Genomic DNA, 24043 nt, shown 5'->3' with positions numbered 1-24043 from the left:
ATCTATCTATCTATCTATCTATCTATCTATCCATCTATCTATCTACTTTTATATTTTAATATCTACCTATCTGTATATATCGACATATTTATTTCTTTTTTGGCTGAAATATCTTTATTCTCTTTGCATCCCAGTTTCCCCAGATTCCCCTGCCCACTGATTTTTGAGGGTTTATGGGTTGTTGCCCTGAATTATTTTCCCAGTGCAGAGCATTCCCAGGACATGGGCGACACAACCCCATTGTCCTGAGCAGTGACCACCTGGGGCTGTGCCCAAGCCAGGAGCATCCCTGCTTCCAAGGGGTGACCCAGCCAGCCTGGCTGCCCCTTATTTCTCAAATAAAAGCAGAAATGAGGTTCTGGGAGGAGGCAGGGAGGTTTTTCTGCCGGGGAAGTTCCCCCGGACACTGAGGGCTTTGTGCGGGCCCGGGCCCGGCTGTCTGCCCGCTCCCTTAAGGGAACTTGACAGATCTTGAAAAAAAAAAAAAAAAAATCAATTTTAAGCTCACATGCCCCAGTGGGTGCCAAAGCCACTTCAGAGAGGCTGAGAGATGGCTGAGTCGACAGGATTTGACTTCCTGAGGTAGAAAGGTGACAAACTCCATCATGAGAAAGGGGCAGCTCGGGGCCTCCAAGGCCGAGGCTGCTCCCAGGATCCGGGGCCCGGCGTCGGATTGAACCTATTTATCTCTTTCATGGGCCCAAGGTACCACGGGGAAAGAAAACTTGTTCAAAAAAAAAACGCTGGCAGAATTCAAGGGTGTAAATGATGAATTACTTTTCATCAGCTGAAAGGAAACATACTCCGGAACAATACTGAAAGGGAGCAGGAGCATCTGACCTCCTGCTTCAGAGCAGCCAATATCTTCATTCAAGAAGACAACCATGAAATTACACAGAAAATGGGATTGTCATGAACAGCCCCTTGAAATCTCAGTATACAGTCATTACTGCATGGGAAAAAGCCTTCATCCACACATCATAACTTGTAACAGACAAGGGAGGGGAAAAAAAACAAAAAACAACCCACCCTGAAAACTGGCCTTGGAGTTACCAGTAGGAATGTAGAAAATATTTGTTGATTCAAACTTTTACCCTCTGGTCTCCCAAATCACTGTAAACAGACATAACAACATTCTAACCCTGGTGTAAGCCCAGCTTTCTGACCACAGACAGCTCGCTGGAGCTGTTTGTGAATCAGTATAAAGCAAGAGAGAGGGAAAGCCAGTCTATCATTTTATTTATATTATCTGTCTTTGGTGATTGATTTATCATTTAAGTGCTTTGAGAAGAGAGTCCAGAAACTGTTGTCCAATTAGTGCTGCCCTCTGAAACCACGTACTATAAATATTCCTAATTATCAGAATTGCAAGACAATCTTCACCAAAGCTCCACAGTCAGGGTAACAACTGATTTTCTGGGTTTGCCTAGCAAAGTTTATATTTATCCAAATTAGGCAGAGAATAAAAAGCAAACAAGAGGCTGTTGCTTTATATGAGAATGAAACCAATCACAGAGAATGAGCAGCCAGGAATATGGGGATAAAAATAACACATTTAACTGTTTATTTCTTGATTCTTGCAGATTTCTACATTGACTTTAATTAAGCTAGCCCTGGGCTAGTGGGCACAGAGAGGGGTGGGTTTTTTTTAATTCCACTTTTATTTTTTTTAATTCCTCATTAGGCTGTTTTTTCCTTGGCTCTTGTGGCTTTAATGACTAGTCCCATTAAATAGGTCAATGGCCTGCTTTTATTTCAAGTTTTATATAGACTCATATTCCACTGAACCTTAAACATGGAACACCCAAAGCCTTTCTAGGCAAATTCCTACATTCCTGCAGATAAAGATGTGTTTCTTTCTCTTTTTCCCTTACCTCCACAGCAGCTGACTTCACTGTGATGCAGCTGGGGAAAGATCTGGAAGGTTGGGACCATTCTGGGCCACACTTTTTACCTGGGAAAAAGAACTAGTCTTGAGGTTTGAGAGTAGGGAGAGAGAAAAACCTTTGAATTAATAATTTTTTAATTAATTATCAGGAGTGAAAATGTTTTGTAAGTGATTTTTCCTGATGCTAGTCTAGAACTAAAATTTATGCTCCAGCATTGCCCATCAGCTCTATTTCTGTGTTTCCTGTGTTCTTCTGTAACCCTACAACATGATTTTCTGTGTGTAGGTTTTTTGGAAACTTCTTCTGGGTGTTCTGGATATTTAGGAAGCTGCTGCTCTTCTGGACAGAGATCTCTATGGAATTCCTCCATCTGAGACACAGAGCTGGTGCCATGGGTGAGGTTTCTCTTGAAAATATTTCACACACAAGAGAGAATCAACATTGCTGGCATCTCTAAATGCTCCCAGCCTGCCTGAGCTGCTGCACCACAACCATATTAATCCAGGAAATGTCCTATACAGGGAATTGCAACTCTTCATCTTCTCCCAAGTTTCTATCAGGCCCTGGAAATGCATTTTTTCATGCAGTCTTTTAGCAAAGTAGCCCGTTCTATCATGGAATTGGCAGCACAAAATAACAAGTGTCACTAATGTGCCAGAGAAAAACCTGGCAGAAAGTTGCTTGGGAAAAATTGTGGTCTTCACTGGTTGCCACAGGTAGAAACACAGCACTGGTGCAGCAAATTAGGTGTTTATTAACTACTTAAATATTCAAATGCACAACAGCCCTTCAGACATCATTTAAACCATTATTTAAAGTGCAAACTGGGCTGAAAATAATTGGATTCTCAGCTCATACCTCCTAAGCCTGCACTCAAGGCTTCTAAATGCAGAATGAATCAGCCCATTTGGAGTTGTGAGTCCCAGTCTGGAGGTGTCTGAGTGTCTCTGCTGCCCCTGAAAGGAGCCCGTGCAGACTTTCCTCCCCAGTCTGGAGACTTTCCTGCCCAGCCTCAAGCAAGGGGAGATGGATCTTATCATCAGGCTGCAATTTGTAGAGTAATTAGGACCTTGACTGTGACAACCTTTGGCCTGTCAGCAGTGGTGGCTTAGCTCATAGTTAAAATGACAGTGGAAACTCTATTGCAGCTACTCTAAATATACCCATATTTTAACTAGATGAGGTGATATGTGGGCTTGCAGTGATTTGTTTAGATATACAGGGGAGTGCCAATGGGCTCTTTACACTGGGACTGAATCCATTGGAGTGTCTGGAAGGTGATTGTGATTGCCTTTTCCTCCTTTAGAGCTGGATGTGATGAGAGCAGCTTTCCTGCAGTGGGAAAGCAGGGAATCCCCAAAGAGCAACCAAAGAGTGGCACAAACCTGTCTCATGCTCTGTTCCACATCAAAAGATGCCTTTTATTCAGATTTAACAAATTAGGCAGGTAGGGCTAATCAAGCAATTTGACCACTGAACAATTTTTAATGCTCCAACAAACTGACCTCAAGCTACACAAAGGCTGTGCAGCTGAAATTTAAACTCCTTTTATATACAATGGATTTTTTTTTGTATCCTGCCTACGTTTCAGCACACTTTTAAGGAGTTGTCGTTATCCTAATTATAATTAAGCCACTTGAAATAAATTTGGAGATAGTAAACAGTGTAAAAATATCTAAATAGGGGAGCTGGTCCATTGATTTTATGGCTAAGTTATCACCTCATGTATAAATGCTACAATTGATAAACAATACCTTTAATTCAGCAGTCAAAATGATGCTATTAACTTGGAAAACTGATGAAAAAATGCTAATGTGAATACCTCTGTTTCTAAGCAGAGTGACAAGAATCACTGCTCCATGTGAGCCAATCCAAGGGCAGATTGAATTTTTGGCACACACAAATCTATGGTGTAGAGGAGGAATTTTGTTCTCATTGGGAAATGCTCAGTTGCTCCTCCTGGAGCAGAGAATTTTCTATTGAAATCACAATATCTAAAGTATTAACACCAGAGGCAATTAATGGGATTTCCAAGAGTGTCTGGGCCCTGGATGCCAATCGAGTTTCTAGGTGATTTTTAAATTATGTCTAGAACCCATCTGCATCCTTTGGCACCCACAGCCCTTCAAACTGTCGGGTTTAGATGCCTGCCTTGATTTGTGATGGATCTGGTCTGGAGCAAAACTAATTGTGACTGACAGCACAAAAAGACAGGTGCAGAATTGAAGCACAGGTCTAAAGCCTTGGAGCTGATGGACTTTTAGTGCATTTTTAATGTTTCACTTTCACTGGCTCCTTAATTAAATAAAAATATTTTTAGATACAGCAGCAGAAATCAACTTCTTTGACTGATATGAATCCTGTTTACTCTCCAACTCTGAACTCAGCAGGTTAAGTAATTGGGAGACAGAAAAGTTCCTATATTTCTATTTCCAGCTGGTGGTACACAAAAGGCAGGAAGTTATCTCATTAATGGGGCACCAGCTTTATGCAAATTATAGTAACAAAAAGGCTTCCCTTCATACTTTTCATAAATTACCTAATAAAGTAGGAATAAATGGCCATATTCAAGAGCCTTTGTTGTATTTTTAGCACAAGACTCTTTCTGTTACTGCAAATATGACTAAATGCGCCTTGTTCAAAAGGGGTGTTTATGAAATAAGGCCACTCAAAAGCTTTTATTCCTTAACAGCCTTCAGTTACTTTTATGGCACAAAATTAACATAATTAGTCACAGAGAATAGATGACATAAGCAGCGTGCCATGCACAAAAGGGGAAACCAGTATCTAAGGAAGGTATTTTGAGAGATCAAAAATTTTCAAAGTGCTCAATACTAGAAGGTCCTTTTTATTTGTGCACAGCCTTAAGATACTTTCTTACTCCGTGAAATTCCCATAATGAGATGCAGCAGACAGATGACATTAGCGATGAGCCATTAGAAAGAGGTCAGTTTCCTCTGAAAGATAGTCACTGTTCCTGCTCGTCATTAATTTGCAGCTTCAAAGCAGCGAGCATATGATAGTCTGGCATGTTAAGCAAGTTGCAGTTATCTTTAAATAACCATTTTTTTCCAGTTATTAGAAGCTAAAGTTTTTAAACTTCTGACTGAAAGCGAAATTAAAGCACGCAGCAGTGTAAAAAGGCTAGGGAGAGATTAGAAAAAGGAAATCAAATGTGTTTTAGAAATGAAGTTAGCTTTTCCCCAGGGAAAGGCTGCCTTAACTTTTAGTCCGAGAATTTGGGGTTGCATATCGACCTCAGAGGCTTGATTGCTTGCTGGTAGAGGAGAGAAACTCACTATTTTTTAGCTGTTATCTTGTTGGTTAACATGGCCTGATGTAAAGGGCAGGAATACACAAGTATGGAAATAACATTTAACCAAAGATTCCCGAGGTTCTTGTGATTTGGTGGGAGCTTTGGTTGCATCTCTGCTTGGCAGGGAAATATATTTGGATATTTGGAAAAGCTCAGGAGCTCGGATCATGTCTTTTTCATAAATGCTTAGGGAGCAAGCACAGGCAACTCCAACATGAGGCATGGAAATCTTCGTATAAAAAATTTGTCATATCTCTAAATCCCTGTCCCAATGGTCACTTACAAAGCCTCTTGTTTGGGTGAATCACCTGATCACATTGAGGCATAAACCCCTTCAATTAAATTCTAATTTATAATAATCTTCATAAGGCCAATTAATATTTCTGATTCCCTCAAACCTACGTTGACTCCAGTAACTCTGGCACAGCATGAATCCACTGGCAATGCTCTCCTCTATTCAGCATTGTCCAGGCAGCAGGACCAATTCTTGGCTTGAAGAATCAGGATTGCTTAAATCAGAATCTTTCCAAGGCTTCACTCCTGGCAGCCTCAGCATTAAGCATGAAGACCAGAAATGAAAGGTATTGTTGGTTGCACAGACTTCAGATTCTTGAGTTTTGTAATTTTCAGGACTTGTGTCTGCCATTATCGATTATTTGTACCAATACCAGTCTACCAAAAGCAATTTTTGGTAAATGGATGGAAGATGGATATATAATATAATGGGTATCAATAAAGATGGATATATAATTTCAGGAAGATGGATACAAAAGGGATGTAGTGCAGATTAAAACTGAAAGCTGCAAGTAATTCCCTGAGATTCCTGTAGTAAAAGGAAACCAATGGTAAGGAAAGGAATACAGGAAATGGAGATGATGGAAATTTCTGTATGTCACATTCCAGAATGGATTATATCTGCTTTTACTAATAAGAATCTATAGAACAGAATGAGAGAATTATGAATTAGATGTTCTTGTTAAGGTCTAGTTCAGTTTAATTAAAACACGAGCAATATATATGTGCATTTGTGCACACAAATTCTGGGTTATACATCACACACACACACACAAACCAATATATAAAATACAGACACTCTTGTTCATTATGCCTAAAGTTTTGCTTTAAACACAGAGCTTTATACATTATTTTAAACACATTTTTAACACATGTTAATAATATTCATGCTGGTGCTTTGAAAAATCTGCGAGATGTGGTTAATGAAGAGAAACTGCAGCATAAATTGCATGTAAAATATGCAATCCACAACAACATATTTTTTCTCAAGCTGCAGTTTTTTTACATTAAACATCTTTTAGCTTGTTTAAATTTATTCCCTATTGTTTATAAAGAGCATCATCAACCACCACTGCTTGAAACAACTACAAGTAGTAAACCAGGCAATCTTCTTACTTTAATAAGATTCTTTGGTTAAAAATAGATTTTAAGTCTATCTCGCATTAAAGGGTGTAAATCCTAATGAAATTGCACAAAATGTTTCTCATTTTCAAGCAATGTTTTCCATACAACCAAACACTCATTTTTTTTTTATTTTTCCCTGAAATTTCACCAAAGAAAATAGCCAGAGGGGTTTTTTTTTATTTTTATTCCTTTTCTATTTTACTCCCAACTCTTCTTTTATAGACCTTCCTTTTTTTTTTTTTTTTTTTTTTTTTTTTTTTTTTTTTTTTTTTTTTTTTTTTTTCTCTTGGAATTCTGATTTTCTAGATATTTATTATTCCCACTCTTCTCTTTTAGTCTGTCTCCAATTTGTCCACACCTCTTTTTGACCTGAGTATTTAATGACTGTTTTTAGCACTGTGGTTGTATCAAGTATTATCAAGACCAAGGAATGCAGGAGGATATTCCACATTATTTCCAGTTGTATCCATAGTTTTCTGAGGTGTTTTGCAGCCTTTTCCTACAGTATCACAACATTAAAGATTCTGATTTTTGGAACTGTCCTACAGTGCTGTTGCCTTAACAGAACAAACCCAGTTCAGCATTTAACACCCTGGTAATTCCTAACTAACCATAAAAGGTGTATATTTCCTTCTTTAATTAAATGGGAATGTTAAGTCTTTTCTCCAATTTGACATGGCCTTTTGAATTTTAATGCTGCAATTTAATGTTCTGCTGTGTCCAGCTGTGGGTTCCTCAGCACAGGAAAGAGATGGATCTGCTGGAGAGGATTCCAAAGAGAGAGGCAAGGAGATGATGAGAGGGGTGAAACATCTCTGCTGAGGGAAGGCTGAGAGGGATAAATGGGATTTTGGGAAGGAATTCTTTCCTTTGAGGGCACAAAGGATCCCTGGAAGTGTCCAAGGCCAGGCTGGACAGGGCTTGGAGCAGCCTGGGACAGTGGAAGTGTCCCAGATGTTTGCAGGGGGAGTAGATGATCCTTTAGGCCCCTTCTAACTCACACCATCTGCTGATTCCATGTACTGGAATTCCACTCTGCTTGGCCAGTGGATGAGGAATTTTCAATTGCAGTTTTTACTTTGAGTATCCAGAAATCTGTTCAATCCTTCTCATCCACAAGAGATGAGATAGATACTTGGAAATCAATCCAGGCTTTTGCAGCTTAAAAGATTAGCCTACCACAAGGAGTTGTTTTGCTTTATTATGGTTGTTTTTATTAATAAAATTGCTGGTGATCCCTAGACTATAATTTATGTCAGAATCCTATTGTGGTAAAACCTCCAAAAACACACATGAAGACAAGAAACCTGACTCTAATAATTTGGTGAAAAACTAGACACAATATTGAACTTGACAGGGAATGAGTGGTGACTTAGATTTGTAGATCATCCAGTCACTCATATTCATATAATTTATCAAGATTTCTATTCATTTTAACAAGTCTCAATTATTTTAAGATATGTGCCAATAAATGAATACATTGTCATCTCTCAAGGAAGCTGATTTCTTACTTCCACCATGGAAGTCACAGATATGGAAAAATGGGAAAATGGCTTGGGCCAGATGTGATGTAAATATGGATGAGGAGAGAAGTGGCAGGGAGAGGATGGATGTCACCTGAGGGGTGGCATTGCTGAAGAAGCAATGGAAAATAAAAAAGGAGAGGGGTAATACTCTGAAGGTAAAGCTGAAAATGGGTGTAAGGATAGGCAGCAAGGGATTGGCAGCACCCAGGGTCCATGCAGGTCCTATAGAAAAGGAGAAAGAGGCAATCCCACGCATGAGAATGTCACTGAAATTTCAATTGTTCTGACTTGGAAGCCTGAAAATCTAAATTGGTAGAGAAGCATAAGCAACTTTATTTCTGTTGGGTTTAGCTCATGAAATTGTTGTTCAGTTTCATGTCTCTATTAGTACAAGCCATTGATTTTTTCAAATCCATATCAAATTTATGTTTCACCCAAACCCCTCAGAGTTGGTAAAAGTGCAGAAGCCAAATGAATAATTTTAGATTTGAGTTGAAGCCTATTCAGAGTGAAATTTGACTGTGGTTTTGCATTGCTTCTCTCAGTAATTCCCTGTTTGAACTGTGATTGCTTTTCCTTTCAGGTGTGAGCTTCAATGTATGGACAATACTCAGGAGCAACAAACTGCACCACCTCACAGGCAGAATTTCATCCTAGTATCCAATCTAAACCTACTCTTTGTCAGTTTGAAGCCATTATCCCTTTCCTGTCCCTCCATCCCTTATAAATTGTCTCTCCACTTTTCTTTCAGGGTCTCTTCAGGTCTTTTTTACTGTTTTTGGGTTACAGAGTGACACTGTCAGCTTCCAAATTATTGCTTTGTGAAGGAAAGAAAATTAGGTTTTATTTGTTTTTTGGGTTTTTTTTTCATCTCAGCTAGGGAAGGGAATGAGTGCTAAATGCCACAATTTATAAATAGGTGGGAAAAATTTTTCCTAAGTGTCCCAACTTTGGGCTTTGGCTCAGTAAAGCACATTGCTGTGAGCATGTTTATGTTTTAATAGCATCAATCACAACCTGAGCAGGTCAGAATTCCATGTTTCCCCCACTCATGGTGGAGTTTGGTGCTGCAGCAGAAAACAGAGGAATTGGAAGAAGGGTCCCATTAATGGCGGCTGCTCTAATGCAAAACCGGGTTTCATTTTTAGATTTCTATTTTCTACTTTAATTATATAAATCTGAACATACTGTGGAGATTATGAAATAAGAGCTGGGAAGCCAGTTATTTTTCATCATTTATTTTTAAAGCAAATTTATCTTTGAATTGTCATCTGTTAAAATTCCTGAGAAGCAGACCACAAATGAGTACAATATGAACACGATTTTCCATGCCAGTCCAATTCAAGTAAAAGATGTAAAGATTTTTTTTTTTTTTTTTTTAGGTTTTCCTTTGAACACTTCAGCTGAACACAAAGTGTGACCAGTTTCACCTCAGAAAACCTTGGGTCCCTTTCCAAATGTGCAGCGTGCATGTGCACACTTGCACATGTACATACAAATAATACCAAACTAAGCCATGTATTGGCAATATAAACTCAATTAAATCTTCAATTTAATGGATTCTGAAATCTTATAATGTTCTGCAAAGGGAACAGCAATGGGAACACAGGAAAGAGCTAAAAAATGCTGTCTTGGAAATGAGACAGGAGGATCCTAAGTGCTTCCTTTCCTGTTTGGTTATGGTATAACATGAAATGTCTTGACAAGAAAACTCAAAATTTTCATATTTTGAATTTATAAAAATTTTGTTTTCTGGTAATTTCTGGGTACTTTGCTTTGTGCCTACAGGATCCTCTTCTGTCTAAATGCCCTCCAAAGATTTTTTTTTGTTTTGTTTGTTTTTTTCTCTCAAGTTCTGGTCATTAACATGTCACAACTTGTCAAGTCCTGGCTGTCCTATGTGGACAAGTCCTTTCTTCTGAAGGTGTTGAAAACTGAAAAGTTGGGAAATTCCATCCTCATAACTGGTTCCTTAACTAAAAACTTGATGGATGCTTTGGTTAAGAATGAAAATGTTTGTCTTCACTTGTTATTTACTTTATTCTGCTGAAGAGCTTTAGAGCCTCTTTTAGCCAAGGTTCATCATGCCCAGGCTTTGGTTATGAGCACAACCACAAGGCTCTTTTCCTACACAGATTGTCAGTAATATCTGTGTAAAATATCTATTTTTAATAATATTTTTTGCATTAATAAGGCAAACCTAGAAGTATCTCACCTGGCCAAGGATCCTCAAATGTAAATTCAGTATCCGGGAATTTTGCTTGACCCAGGCAAAAAGTTTCCTCATCTTTGGATCTGCTTTAACCTAATTCTGTGCAATAATATGATCTTTCTAGTCAAGTGTGTCTTCTCCAAGGATGCTTTGCTCCTTTTCAGGCCATTTAAAGTGCTTTTTCTTTCTCTCTGACAGAGGAAGAATGATTGTAACTATAAAGTATATCCTCGTTCTTCCTTTGAAACTTGCAAATTTGGCATCTAAACTATGCCAGAAATTATTTCTTTTGGGGGCTTTGGTGAAGGATTCTGACTGTGACATAAAGAGGAAGGAATATAAGTAAAACAAACATTCATCACTCTGCAATTTGCATACCATGTTCAGCTCAGCTATGATTTAAACCAGCACATAAAGCCCCAAAATTGGTCTTTGAACAGCAAAGTTGAGCTTAACTGCAGTAATGCTGTAAGCATTGTTAGGATATATTGGAACAAAAGAACTTAACATTCATTCTTGGCTTCTCTTTCAAATTTATTAACTTCTTGGTATATTTTTGCACGAACTCTGGTGGGCTGAGCCATCCATATCTATCTCCAAAGGGTTACAGTGACAACTCAGTGCTTTGAAAAAGTTTCAGTGTTTATTTAGTTGCTTTTATCGTGCTTTGGATTCTCTTCTGCTAAATATCTTCCCTTGAAGCCAGAATCCACATTTTCAGGTCTCTGTCTAACCAACCTTTTGGGACAAACTAAAGTTCCTGAAAGCTTAAGCCCAACATACTGCAGCACAATTATGAATTGAACAGGGAAAGGAAATTGGAAGGAGCAGCTGAAGATATTTTACTCTTATGAATTAGTACACAAATACAGATTTATAGCCTGCATGTGTGTTTTGTTTTTGCTGATGGCTGTAACTAAGGACACCTGTAAGTCAGGGGGAAAGGGAGAGAATGAAAACTAAAGGGAGGGAAAATGTAATGATATGCAGCATTTCAGAGCTGATTTGGAGCCTGTCATGTGAGCCTAAAAAACTTGTTTTTCTTCTTCTGGAAAACCTGTATCGTTTAGCTGGTGTGCCTTAGTGTAAAGTATGAAATATAATGATTTTTTAAAAGATTCTTACAGCGTTTCCAAAGGAAATGTTGAGCTAAGTGTAGAATTTGTGGGATCAGTTAGCTTATAAATAATGATCCTTTATGCTGGCATTGGGAAATCCACGTTCCCACAGCTAGTTCAATAAAGCAATTAATATCAATGAATGCTGAAGAAAGCAAATCTCCGTTCACTTTTGTCTGGATTAGTTAACATAAGAAAAATCCCATCCCTCTCCTGGAGTATTTAACCTTCTCCTAGAAAGACATACTAATGAAAGGTAAATAAAATGTGCTGCTTGACATGTGTTTGCCATTCCTCTCTGTTCCTCGTGTCACACACTTTCCCTCTTACAAGACAATCCACATTTTTTTTTCCTCTGGAAATCTTCACTGCGGTTATTCTGTTTCATGCATCCCTCTGTGCCAAACCTGTCTTGTCATTCTCCCTCGGCGCTCCTGCTGGTGTTTCTAGGCTATTCCTGCTCAGCTGAATTTCATTAAAGAGGGACTTCACCACCAGAACTCACAGATAATGTGTCTCAAGCACACACAGGGCTGAAATCCGCCACGTAGAGAATTCCTGATTCACTTGGCACTGCGTTCAACCCAGGGGCAAAGTGCTTCTCCTCATTCAGGGCATATTTCTGTAGCCCACATAAAGTTGTCCAGTAAAGGAGGAGAAAGGTCTGTCGAGGGAATGGGTGTGGTTTCACTGACCTCATCCCACAGCCACGAATTTGTGCGTTCAGGATTTGGAGATCAAAATTTTTGATAAAACAGAGTCGTAAAACTGCCCTGAACTTTCCCTGTATTTGGCTCTGTTATCTGAGATTTCACACACAAGCAGAAAAGAGAAAAAAAGAAAAAAAAAAAAAAAGAGCTTAAATGATTTTTATCTTGGAGCAGCCAAGAAGTGTGGTAATAAGGTAAAGGTTGAGAAGCATTGTTGGCATAAGAAATCCTCTCCTTCCCCTGGATTTATAACACACCCAGTTTAGTAAGAACTGGCGCTGCTGAGCATTTTCTGACAGTGTTGGGATAATATATTGCAAAAGGCAGAGTGGCCAAGTCTCACACCTGAGGAGTAAGACACACTTCATCCTGCCCATGGAGAAACCTAAATCAAGCTTTAACATTACTACAATGCAATTACTCCTCTCCTAGGAGCTCCAACTGTTCAGGGCTGAGGTATAAAACTTGTGATTTTCGTATACTGGAAGAGTTTATTAACCCCTTAAGTATTTCTATGGCCTCTGCTTTTGGAGGGATAGGCTTTTAAAGTTTACTAGATGCATTTCAAAGGGAAGTAATAGAGTGTGATGCCATGGGTGTGAGGCCAAAGCAGCTTTGCAATGGAGTTTAATTTTTGAAAAAGTAAATAAAACAATATGTGGAGCTTTGGATTGCTTTTCCCGTCATCAGCATGTGCTGTGAGACCTCCCTCACTCTTCAATAAGGAATTTTTGTTTAATGAGGAAACAGATTTTCCACGTTTGGGAGATTCTGTGGAAGGCTGGGGTTGCTCTTTTGCAGAATCACAGAATCATTAAGGTTGGGAAAGACCTTCAAGATCATCAGTTCTAAGCTGTGACAGAGAGCTGAGTGCCACGTCCTGTCATTCCTTGAACGCCTCCAGGATGGGAACTCCACCACATTTTCCATTTTGCACTCCTATTTTCATATGTAAAACTCTGTATCTTGCCACAATCACTTCTCTTTCTCTTTGCTGCTATTAATAGAAAACCCCATATTTTTTATTAAAAAGCCTATGTTGAAGATACACAAATAAAAGGAAAATCTGGGGGTGAGATTTGGCAGAGTCTCACAAGAAAGGAACATGGAGTATGAACATGTAAAGCTGCTGCTTTTGCATGCTGCCTTTTCCTTCACATATACCCTCTTTCAAGAGATCATATTTCACTCCACACATATTCCAGAATCTCTCTCTAGTTCTTATCATGACTTTAATTGTTCATTTCCATTCCATACTCTGTGTTGTGTTACTTTTCTCATGTACTCTTTGATACCTCCAGTGAAAGCAGAAGAGAAAAAACAGAGACACCAAGTTCAAGCCTCATGTTCCATTTATTATTATGACTGTGGGAAGTTTAACTTGAAAAGCAAATTTTATCGGGAGATAAGAAATGGAAACAGACATAATAAGGCAAGAGTTACATTGAAAAACTTGTAACTGCTCTTGTAGTTTTGGGTATCATTCTCATGAAGACTGGTAAAGCTGCTCAAAAATTTTATTCTTTTATTTCTTTATAAAATTGGTGGGGGTTTTTTGTTCGTTTCCTTTTTTGGTGTTTTTTTGTTTTTTACAATATTATTATTGGAGAAAAGGGAACACAAGATTAAGACCCTCACAATATTTTATTCTGATTTGGTCAAACCCAATAAAAATTTCTGTCTGTCACCATGAATAGGAATATTTCATTTCATATCAGTTGACAGTCATATGTGCTGGCTTATGGTGATCCTTTTACTGACTTGTAGCTGAAGTTCCTCAGCCTTCCCTTTCCTGGTAAAAGGTACAATTTAATGTTGAGTTGTAACTTTTTATGATTCCAACATTGAGTTATTCCAACATTGAATGATTCTAACATCTATTATTTTAGGGCAACTTAGTGGTGTCTGATATATTGGTCTACAGGAAAAGGCTGGGTCGTGAAACTGCCATCAGATTTTCAGTGATTTTCTCCTGACAGCTCCAGGGATGGGTTTAATGTGGCCTCTCCTTTCCTGCTGCACAGAGAATTAAACCCTTTCTTCTCCCACATGGGCACAGACATGGTGTGTCCTCTCTGGCATGGCCAGGTGAGGAAGAGCACCAGTTCTGGACAGGTAACTCCACGTGGACTCTGAGAACTCAGCTAAGGTATCATTTAGGAACTGGCTGATCATTTGCATCTTTTGAGCCACATCTGACAGCACTGATGATTCAGGGCATGCAAAAATGCCCCAAGTGTTGGATTAGCCTTGAGGCTCTCCTTTTGCAAACTGGGTGTAACCTCCTTAATACTCCACAGGACAGTGAAGGGTATGAATATAACTCAATTTGCCAGTTCTTGCCTTGGGACATGTCTCAAAAAAGATTCTTATTTATTTTAGCCAGCAGGCATCTGCATTTCCAACCCTGCTGGATATCAGGGAACAGGTTTGGCTGGAGTGCAGACAGAAACAAACACCATGTACCATTTTCTCCTTGCCCTGTGACAGCCCTGGTGAAAACTGCAGCTCCTGCCTTATGGAATGAGTTTCATCTCAAGAAGAAAAGAACAAGAAAAACTTTTTAAATTGCCTAGTACTGTAAAAAAGTATCCTGCTGCACTAAACATATTTTTAAAGATTCATTTATGCTGATTTCAGATAAAAATGTGCCAGTAGAAGTAAAATAACCTCCTGCAGATAATACAGGTAGCCACAAACTTTGGCTGTCCTCTAATTCCCAAACACTTATCCCCACATACACTTCCTGTTCCCTGACTCTCATCAGCTGGAAAAGTCATTATCTGCAGGGAGAGCTTTGCATCTGTCAGCTGGGAAAGTGATTACTTAAATTGATAGCAATAGCAGTTGTTTTAGTTTGAAATGGCCGTTTCAAACATTCATTTTTATTTTTCTGGGTTTGTTTTTTTTTTTTTTTTGGTGGGGGAGAGGGAAGTTTTTATCATTATTTGGTCATTTTATTGTTGTGAGCATCAAAGAATTAAACAGCATGAACATCTCAGCTTCTTGCTGACACTTGGATTGGCAAACTTTGGAGATCAACTGGCCCAGACAAAATAGGTGGGAATGACTTTTGGAGAGTGTTCTTTGGACTTGAGCAATCACACTAATAACAGAAAGAGGTTTTTTGCTGCCCTTTCCTTTGTGCCTCCTCTTTGTCTCTTCTCCATCATTTTTTATCCTGACATATAGGTGGAAATCAAATATCATCCTGAGGCCCCTCTCCTTGTCCTTTAAATACCTCATAGTCAAAGCTGGTAAGAATTGGGAGCACCCTAATTAAGTTGAGTTGATTGCAAATTGATGTTTCCTTACAGGAATTGAAGCCACCTCCCCCCCTCACCCAAATCATCTTTTCAGTTCTGTGAATTGCCTTTAATTGCTACGAAGGACATCATAAATATCTGGTTCTTCCAAAAAGTTATTGCTCAAAATCTCAAAGTTTTCTTTAAAAATGTAGGCCAGCCCCAAAATGCTCAAAAGTGTGACTTCATTGAATGCTCTTAACATCCATATTTAGTTCCCAAATAAGTAGCCTAATTTTCCGTAACACTGTGCAATCAGTAAGTCTCATTGACCTCACTGAGAGTCTGCCTTCTCAGCAATTCCAAAAAAGAAAGCAATTTATTTAGAAGTCAAATATACTCAGAGAGTCTTCACTTGCTCATATTTTCGAAAGAATGTATTTTTTAAAAATGTATTGAACTTTAGCTGTTCGTGTGTTCTTTGAGGGGCAGAGACAGGATGAATAATTTTTATGTGTTTATCTTCAGATACTTTTATATTATTTTATTCTAAAAGGATATTAATCTTTTATTAGATTTGAATAACATGAGAAGATTGAGATGTCTTGGGCTGTGTCGGAAATAAAATAACAGTTGTCTCCACTGTCCTGTTGTGGATTTGGCTTGGAAAATGGTTTATGTGGAAATTTCCATCCTCTTATTTCAAATGGTTTCAGAATTCAAATGATGGGGCAACCTGGTTTTGGACTCCAATGTGGTCTGAATGTCTGATCTTTTGAGTTTTGTTATTTTGACTCTTATCTCCCATATTTTTATAACCTGAATAACTTGTTGTCAGTTCATTATTGAATGAACCATTTATTATCCTGAGACCTGCTACACAAACACAGTTAACAGTCCTGTTATTTATCCTGTGAAATATCACAAACTGTTATGAGTATTTTATTAAACATGAGGCATCTCAATAAATCTCATGATGGATCTAATTCGTAACAAAAAATGAACCGTGCAAAGTTCAGAATATATTCCTGTAATACTTTTTCCAGACAGGAGACCTGAATTTTAACTCCCCCTGGCACTCAGAGGGTGACAGAGTTATCTGGTATTTCAACTTTTGTGCTGGGGTCTTTTGTTTCACTAATACTTGTCAAACTTCACACTTAATGAGCCCTCCCTCCCTCCTATATTTCTTGTACAGATCTGTTGAAGGTATTTTTTTTCCATTAAAACCATGGTGTTTTTTTCATTAAAACAATGAAGAAAAGCTTTTCAAAAATGAACAGCCCTGGCTCAGAGCCAGCACTGGTGAAACTCATGAAAGATGATGGTGCAGACTGGAAGGTTGTTTGTCCTGGTGCTCATTTTGCATTTCCAGTGTCTTCTCCAGTCTCCTCTCACACATCCCTCCAAGTTTCAATTGTTTCACTGGGAAAAAAATTCAACACCTTCAACATACACTGAACCAGCCATGACTTCCTTTCATTTTGGCTGATTTTTATTTTATGGTGTCTAGAATGTTGTATACAATTACCCATTAAATGCTGAGACACGTCTTTAGTTTTCTCTGATTGTTTCTTTCTTACTGTGAGTATTTTTATGACAACAGGAGTGGAAAATTCTGATGTGCTGCTGTAAATTTCTCTGAGTCTCCTCCAACCTCACATCTTTCCCTTGTTTCCCTTTCCCAAAGCATTACAGGATGATACCAAGGCAGGATAGTTAAGTTTGTGTGCTCTTTGCAGAGATGATTTCCTTGAGTGTGAGAGCTGGAAGATCTGGAGAACATGGAATGTGGAAACTCACAGCATCATGAAATACCTTGACTTTACATCTAGACTTGGCTGCAGAAACCAGTCTGTCAATCACCCTGAATGTGCTGCTTTTAAAACCTCCTCGTATCTTGTTTTGAGATATCAGATGATAACAACAACCATAAGTATAATTTCCTAGCTTTTATTCTCTTTGTTCTTGTGAATGCTGATTGAATTTTATGCTTTAATAAAAATCCTTCCTTTCCTGGACCCTTTACTCTTCTTCAAGTGTTAGAGGAGAAGTTAGAGGGTAAGTAGTTTTTCATATGCCACAATAAAAACTCAATTTGACCACTTTGAATGTATACATTTTGTATCACCTGAACTTCTGAAAACTGATAAACTGAACAGTGATAGCAGTCTGGATTGAGGATTAATTAAAAGGGAATCACATACAGCTATTTTAAATTGAAGGACAGAAAGCAAACAGGCTTTCCCACCTCGACAGTGTTGACAAGTGGTAAAGTGGAAAAATGGATAAAAAAGTGGGGTTTTTTCATATACACCTAGATTTCAACACTTAGCAGTTTATATGTGTGACTTAAACCCACATTCAATGTCTGTCCTCTGCCATTTGTGAGCCTCTGCTGTAGTCCAGGACTGCAGAGATGCTCAGGGAGGCATTTGGATGGAGAAGACATGGAAGGCATGGCAAGTGCTGTGCCCTGAAGTGCTTACAGCATCTCGTGCATCTTCTGATTAATATGACAAAATTTAGTTGCCCAAACGAAAATCACTCCTGACCAGACAAGAAGAACAACACGAGGTTGTTCTTTCTATCAGTTCAAATACAAATTGTCCTGTGATCACTGTGAGTTTGCAGAAGATAACTCCTGCTCCATTGGCATTGCTGCTCTTGGCATCTCACCATGAAATGCACTCCTGGACTCAGGCCAGATTAAACAGCTGAGCAGCTCTGCCTTTAGATCCAGAGGCACAGGAGAGCAGGGGAATAATTCTCCAATGTCAAAATCTATTTTCTTACTTTTAGCAGTAGCTAACGTTTTGTGATATATATATAATGAAACAGTTTGTTTTATGAGGCTACAAGGACATATGTGGGAAACAAATACGATGCATTTTAAAAATTTGTAGCAATGGAGATTATTCATACTTGATGTGGTGTTTGGAGTTAATATTTGCAATCTTTATTGCTGTTGTGATGTGCAAAATGAGCTTTGGTGTTGCTTAAGTGACACATCACTGTGGATCAGAGACATCAACTGACTCCCAGAATTTCTGATTTCCATCATCTCCAGTTGTGCCACAAGAAGGCTGAGGGAGTTGAGAGTTTTTTCTGGATTTTGGGGAGATAGTTTGAAACACTTCTTGCCTTGATGTTTACTGATTGTCGGCCCACAGAAAGGAGACTTCTTTTAAAAATTCAAATTAGTTGAGCAGCAAGTTGAGGTTTTTATTGAATCAGACCATAACTTTGGAATATTTTCATGCTTCCGTTAGTTTTTGGTTTTCCTTTGGAGCAGCAGATATTGCTCAGGTGCAAGAAGGTTGCCAGGGCCATACAGGCACACAAAACTTTGAAAATTATTCCCTACCTCATTTTATGGGGTGAACTGGGGTACCCATGAGCTGCACCTGAACATTCAGGTCTGAGTTTCTCATGGCTGGGAAAACCTGGCTGCAGGAATATCTGAGCTAAATTCTCAATGACAAACCCAATGGAGAGAAATGTTGTCTGGTGTGCTGAAATAATGCAGGGATCCAGTAAGTCATGCAATGCATTTAAAACCCTACAAATAAAAATCAAGACAGATATAAAATAATTGGGAGGTTTTCTTTCTTCCAGTGAAGATCATCAGTATACAGTAAGTCTCTTAAAGACCAGTGTTTAAATTATTAAGGCTGCCAGTTTAATGAAAAAGTAACAGCTCAATTCAATAATTCATGACAACAATTTGAGGCAAAGCACACAAAATATTTTTAGCATGTGTCTCAAGAACAGTTAGACACAGGATCAAAATATTCAGTGTTACACACAGTATGTTCTTATCTGTTAGGTCTGGTAGAGGGAATAAACATTTTTTCCTGATGAGAAAATCAAAGTTTTGTGCCATTTCAGTGAAGTCAAGTTGACACCTGCAGAGAAGCAAGTCATGACATTTTAGCTGACTGGGTTTTTTCCCCCCTCCAGTTGTGGTTTTTTTGCTTCATTTTATTTACCCTGACAGACAAAAGAAAAATGTTGAGATGAGGATTTGGCATTTTTTCTAATAATTCTTCTTTTTTTTTTTTTTTTTTTTCTTCCTCTTCATTAAATAAGTAGCTAATACATTCTGGGCTTGGACAGTTCTACTGAGGAGAAAAACACTTGAACATATTAATATTAAAATAGTGTCCCTCCTTTCTTGTTGCCCCCCCACCCTCAGATTGCTCAAACATTGCTACATTTATCAAAATAATAAGCTTCAGATTTCATAATGAGAGATCTATTTTCATGTCCTTGTGGCATAGACCTGCCTGACTGAGCCAGGAAGATCCTTAAAAAAATATGAATTTAGGATCAATAATATTTATAGCTCCATTTATACAGCTGAAGTCAAAGGGATGGATAATGCAGAATTTATTAAGGGAAATTACTCTGGGGATTTTGTTTACTGGCCTCTAATCCTACCTCGACTTTTTAGCATCTCATTTTGTCAGGAAAACATAAGTTGCAGGTGTTCATAAATGTAAACTGGCACATAAAGAAGCTCACAAATTATCTTTTGTGACCTAATATTGCAGTATAGGGTACTCTTCAATGGTGTTCTTCCTGGCTGCATCTTATTTTTGTTAACTCTGGGTGCCATTAAAGACCATGATAAAGTTATTGTAATGGAATTGAAATACATTTTATTACACCAATATAAGTTCCATTTACTGTGCAATATGACAGTGCTTAATAATTTTATATTACAAGCATAATTATGACATCAAATTAGTAATTTTCATGAAGTACTTGCATTAGACACTCATATGATACAATGCAGTGTATTTTAATTCTCTGGGGTGCCTGAAAACACATGTTTTAGCAGGGAAAAAGCAGAAATGTAAAAGGAAGCACCTCATAACTCCTTTGAGCAATTTCCTAAGGATATTTACCTTCCACTGGGGTACAGGTATTATCAAAATTGTTTTTCGATTCCAATACACTGTTAATAAAGCCAGGAAGTTACTGAAGTCTAAAAATGGTGATAAATCTTCCTCTTTGTTGATCATGTCAAAAGTCCCTAAAGCCACTGACTCTTCTGAGCAGCCTCTTGATTTGGCTGATTCCACTGGACCTGTAAGGCTGCTCCTGATGGATTGGGGGGTGGGAAGGATTAGAAATTCCAGTTGAGAGTCTGAAATTGGGAGCTGGTGGAGCTGCAGAAGCCCCTTGGAAAGAGGGATCAGTTTGTGTCCCACAGGAATGCAATTCCCTCCAAGGCAGAGCACAGCAGGCTTGGCAGGGCTGAGCCACACCAGTTCTGAGGCAGGAACTCAACATTTGTATCCAAGTGATGTCACTGTGGAATCTTTGTTTTTTTCCCCCCTCTCCTTGGGGTATTCACATGGAATGAATTTTCTATTCAGGTGCTGAAAACTTTTGCAATGCAAATTCATCTGAGGGTTTGGCTTTTTTTCTGCTGCAATAAATGACAGAATGGGATGAAGGTTCACGAGCATCTTAATAAACCTTTAAGAGTCTGCCTTAAATACCAGTTTTCTATACTAGAAAGCTCATCAATATCTAGACAGCCATGCAAACAGCGAGGAGGCCAGTCCATTAATGAAATGTTAATGACTGAATTAGACCTGTAATAACAGAAGTAGAATGCACTGCTGTGAGTCCATTAACATCAGCAGACCCTGCTGGGAAACAAGTAAACACAACATACAAAGGGAAAACTTGTGCTAATAAACAGTTTTTGTGCAATAAAGGTGCTCAGAAGCTCAAGCTGTAAATCCCATTCATTGGTGTTCTAGTGGGAATTTTTTTGGAAAAGTTTATCCAAGTGACAAATCAAATATATATTTCACAGTGAAATAAAAAAATAGCTCAACAGCAAAGTCCTTACCCCAAATATTAGCCATAGACTGGTGCCATATATCCTGACAAACATTACTATTGTGATATGTTTAAGAGTAAGCAGTTCAATGGTAATTGCAGCTTCATCCTTGTCTTTGGGAAGAATTCCTTCCCTGTAAGGGCAGTGAGGTCCTGGCAAAGGGTGCCCAGAGAAATAGTGAGCTGCCCCTGGGTTCCTGGAAGTATTCCAGGCCCTGTTTGATAGGGCTTGGGATAGTGGAAGGTGTTCCTGGCCATGGGATGAGGTGGAACTGGATGATCTTTGCCCACCAAACCATTGCACATCCCTTCCTGCAGGCAGCCCAGGTGGGTAGCAGGGAGCAGCAGTTATCACCTGATGGATGGCTGACCCAAGTGAAAAGGAGTTTATGGGCTCTCACTAAGGCCCTCGTGGCCATCACAGAAACTACCACTGCTGGCACTAATTAGGAGAGCTGTTAAAATTTTTATTTTGTGCCTTAAAAGTTGATTGTGCTTTGCAGAAGGTGTTAACCCCAGCAAAGGGATGGGAAATGCAACACTGCCAGCAGCTTCATGGGTGACCCTGTAACCTTCCATGGGAGAGTTCTTGCCTTGGGATACAGGAATTAATGACTTGACTTTTTGGAATGAGAGCTTCTTTTTTCCTCTTCCATAATATATATATATATATATTTTTTTTTCTTTCCAATAAAAGTGATGTAAAAATAGTTGAGTTTTCTTCTGATCATGAAAACCTCAGCAATTTCCTCACACAGGGGCTGAAGTAGGATAAGCCAACATGTCTGGATCTTATCTAAATGTCTTCCTTCTTGGCAAGATTTAGACATTTATGTGAAGCTAAATATCCTCTTTTTGCTCCAGGAAACCTCAGTGTATCTCCCCAGGGGCTGCTTGCCTCTCCCACCTTGCCCTCACCTGTGTGCAGAGGTTTGATTTGTATTTTACTCTGTAGTAATGCAAGCATTTTCCCTGAATTTGGCAATGCCATTAAAAAAGATCCCTTTTTTATAGTGTTTCCAAGGAGGACTTGCTGCACGAAGGACAGCTGGCTCTGGTGGTCAGATCCTGTTAATACCACTCAAATTTAAATTTGGGCAACTCTGAGAGTCTGAGTCCATAGTGGCCTTTTGGTTTTATGGCCCTGTCTTTGTTTCCTGGGATAACACTGAAGAACTGTATAGAGGAAATTAATTTAATTATAAAGAATGCAATGATCTGATTATGTGCATTGAAGAAATAAATACAATATCTGAATACTGAAAGAACTGGTAGAATTAACTGTAAGTGATATGAACCACTCACTACCCTTTCCCTCTGGACAGAAGAACTGAGCTAAGCTGGACTTTTGAACCACCTTGCCAAATAAAAGAAACAAATTTTTCCTTTTAGATAAAGCAAATTTTGATATGACAATTTGAGCATCTTGCACTGTGTATTGTTGACTTGTCAGCAGAACAGTTTTTGCCATTTTCACTTGTGTCCTGAAGCACTTGTCTTCTTTCTTGCAATACAAAGTTTTAAAAGTTATTACTGATATAGAATGGTGCATGGAATGCTTTTTCTGTGTGAAAGGTCTGAGCAAAGTGAGGCAACTTTCAAAACAAACTTAAGTAATAATTTTTTTTTTTTTTTTTGCTTTGTTATCCTCAGCTGAGTCACACCAATTTAAAATTAGATGTGATACAGAAGAAATAACAACACAGATGTAAGGTAACAGGCTAAAAGGAATAATTATGAAAATTTTTGTAGCTACTAGAGAAGAATTAAAGATCTGTCTATGTTTTCCTGTAGGCATAATGAAAAACCTGTTCTCTTGAGAAGGGCTTTGGCCAGTTTTTGGAAGTGAGGACTGAGGTTTAAAAACTAGGTGGAAGGAAGGGAGGGGACATGGAAAGCAGAAGTTTTTGGAGCAGGGAGAAGTGTTTGAGAAGCAAGATCTGGAATGGAACAAATATAAAGAATCCTGAATACAGTGTGGGAAAGGCTGAAGGAGATCATCAAAACATGGAAAATGTGGAGAGGCTTCCTTGGCTTTTCAAGGATGATCAGCTCCATGGCTGCAGTTTCATCCAGAATGTTGTAGACATTGGGATGAAGGGATGAGGGCAGCCATCACACAGCTGGAAACCTCTGGAACAAGAAGTTTTATCTTTGGGTACAGACAGAAATGGCTTTAGAAAGGCAGGTGGGAATTCAAATCCTCAGCACCCAGGGGCTCCTGGCTCTGCTGCAACATCTCACTGCTTCCCTTACCTCTGAAGAGCTGGCTTAATTTTCTAAAACCACCTGCAGCTAAGGGTTATTGAGTGAATATAAAGAATAGATTACAGCCTGTTTAGAATAAAATTGAATTAGGGTTTCCTTCTTTCCTTTGTCCAGGAATTCCTTGATGCTGCTGGAAGCCTCCCTGGTAAACCAGCCTGAAATCCCCACTGAGTGAAAACAGTTGCTTTTTGCCCACTTTTTACAAACTTTAGAGGGTAGAGTGATTTCAGCAGATGCATTTATTTCCCTGATTTTGCTGCCTAGTGTCACACAGTGAGGTTTTCTGAGGTATTAACTATCACTTTAAATTCTTCTCGCTTTGAGTCATCCCATCCCGTGTATAATTTGAACAGGTTTTTGTATAATTATTTCTCTCAATAATTACCATTATACAATTGCTATAGCTGCCAGTTTTGTTTTTCTCTCCTGCCAGAGAACAGCAGAAATGTATTACAAGTTAGTGTAACTTATGATCTTG

General features: G+C 38.7%; 1 long non-coding RNA gene across 1 annotated transcript; it reads left to right on the top strand.

The window, feature by feature from the left end:
• Positions 1-2174: 2174 nt before the first annotated feature.
• On the top strand, positions 2175-7161 carry LOC306804724. Its single transcript, XR_013774983.1, has 2 exons — positions 2175-2284; positions 6961-7161. It is a non-coding gene; the product is annotated as an uncharacterized lncRNA (long non-coding RNA).
• The last annotated feature ends 16882 nt before the right edge of the window (positions 7162-24043 follow it).

The sequence above is a fragment of the Erithacus rubecula genome (genome assembly GCF_903797595.1).
Source record: "Erithacus rubecula genome assembly, chromosome: 8".
Lineage (NCBI taxonomy): Eukaryota > Metazoa > Chordata > Aves > Passeriformes > Muscicapidae > Erithacus > Erithacus rubecula.
Note: the sequence above shows the minus strand (reverse complement) of the source record. Positions and strands in the feature narration are given on the sequence as shown.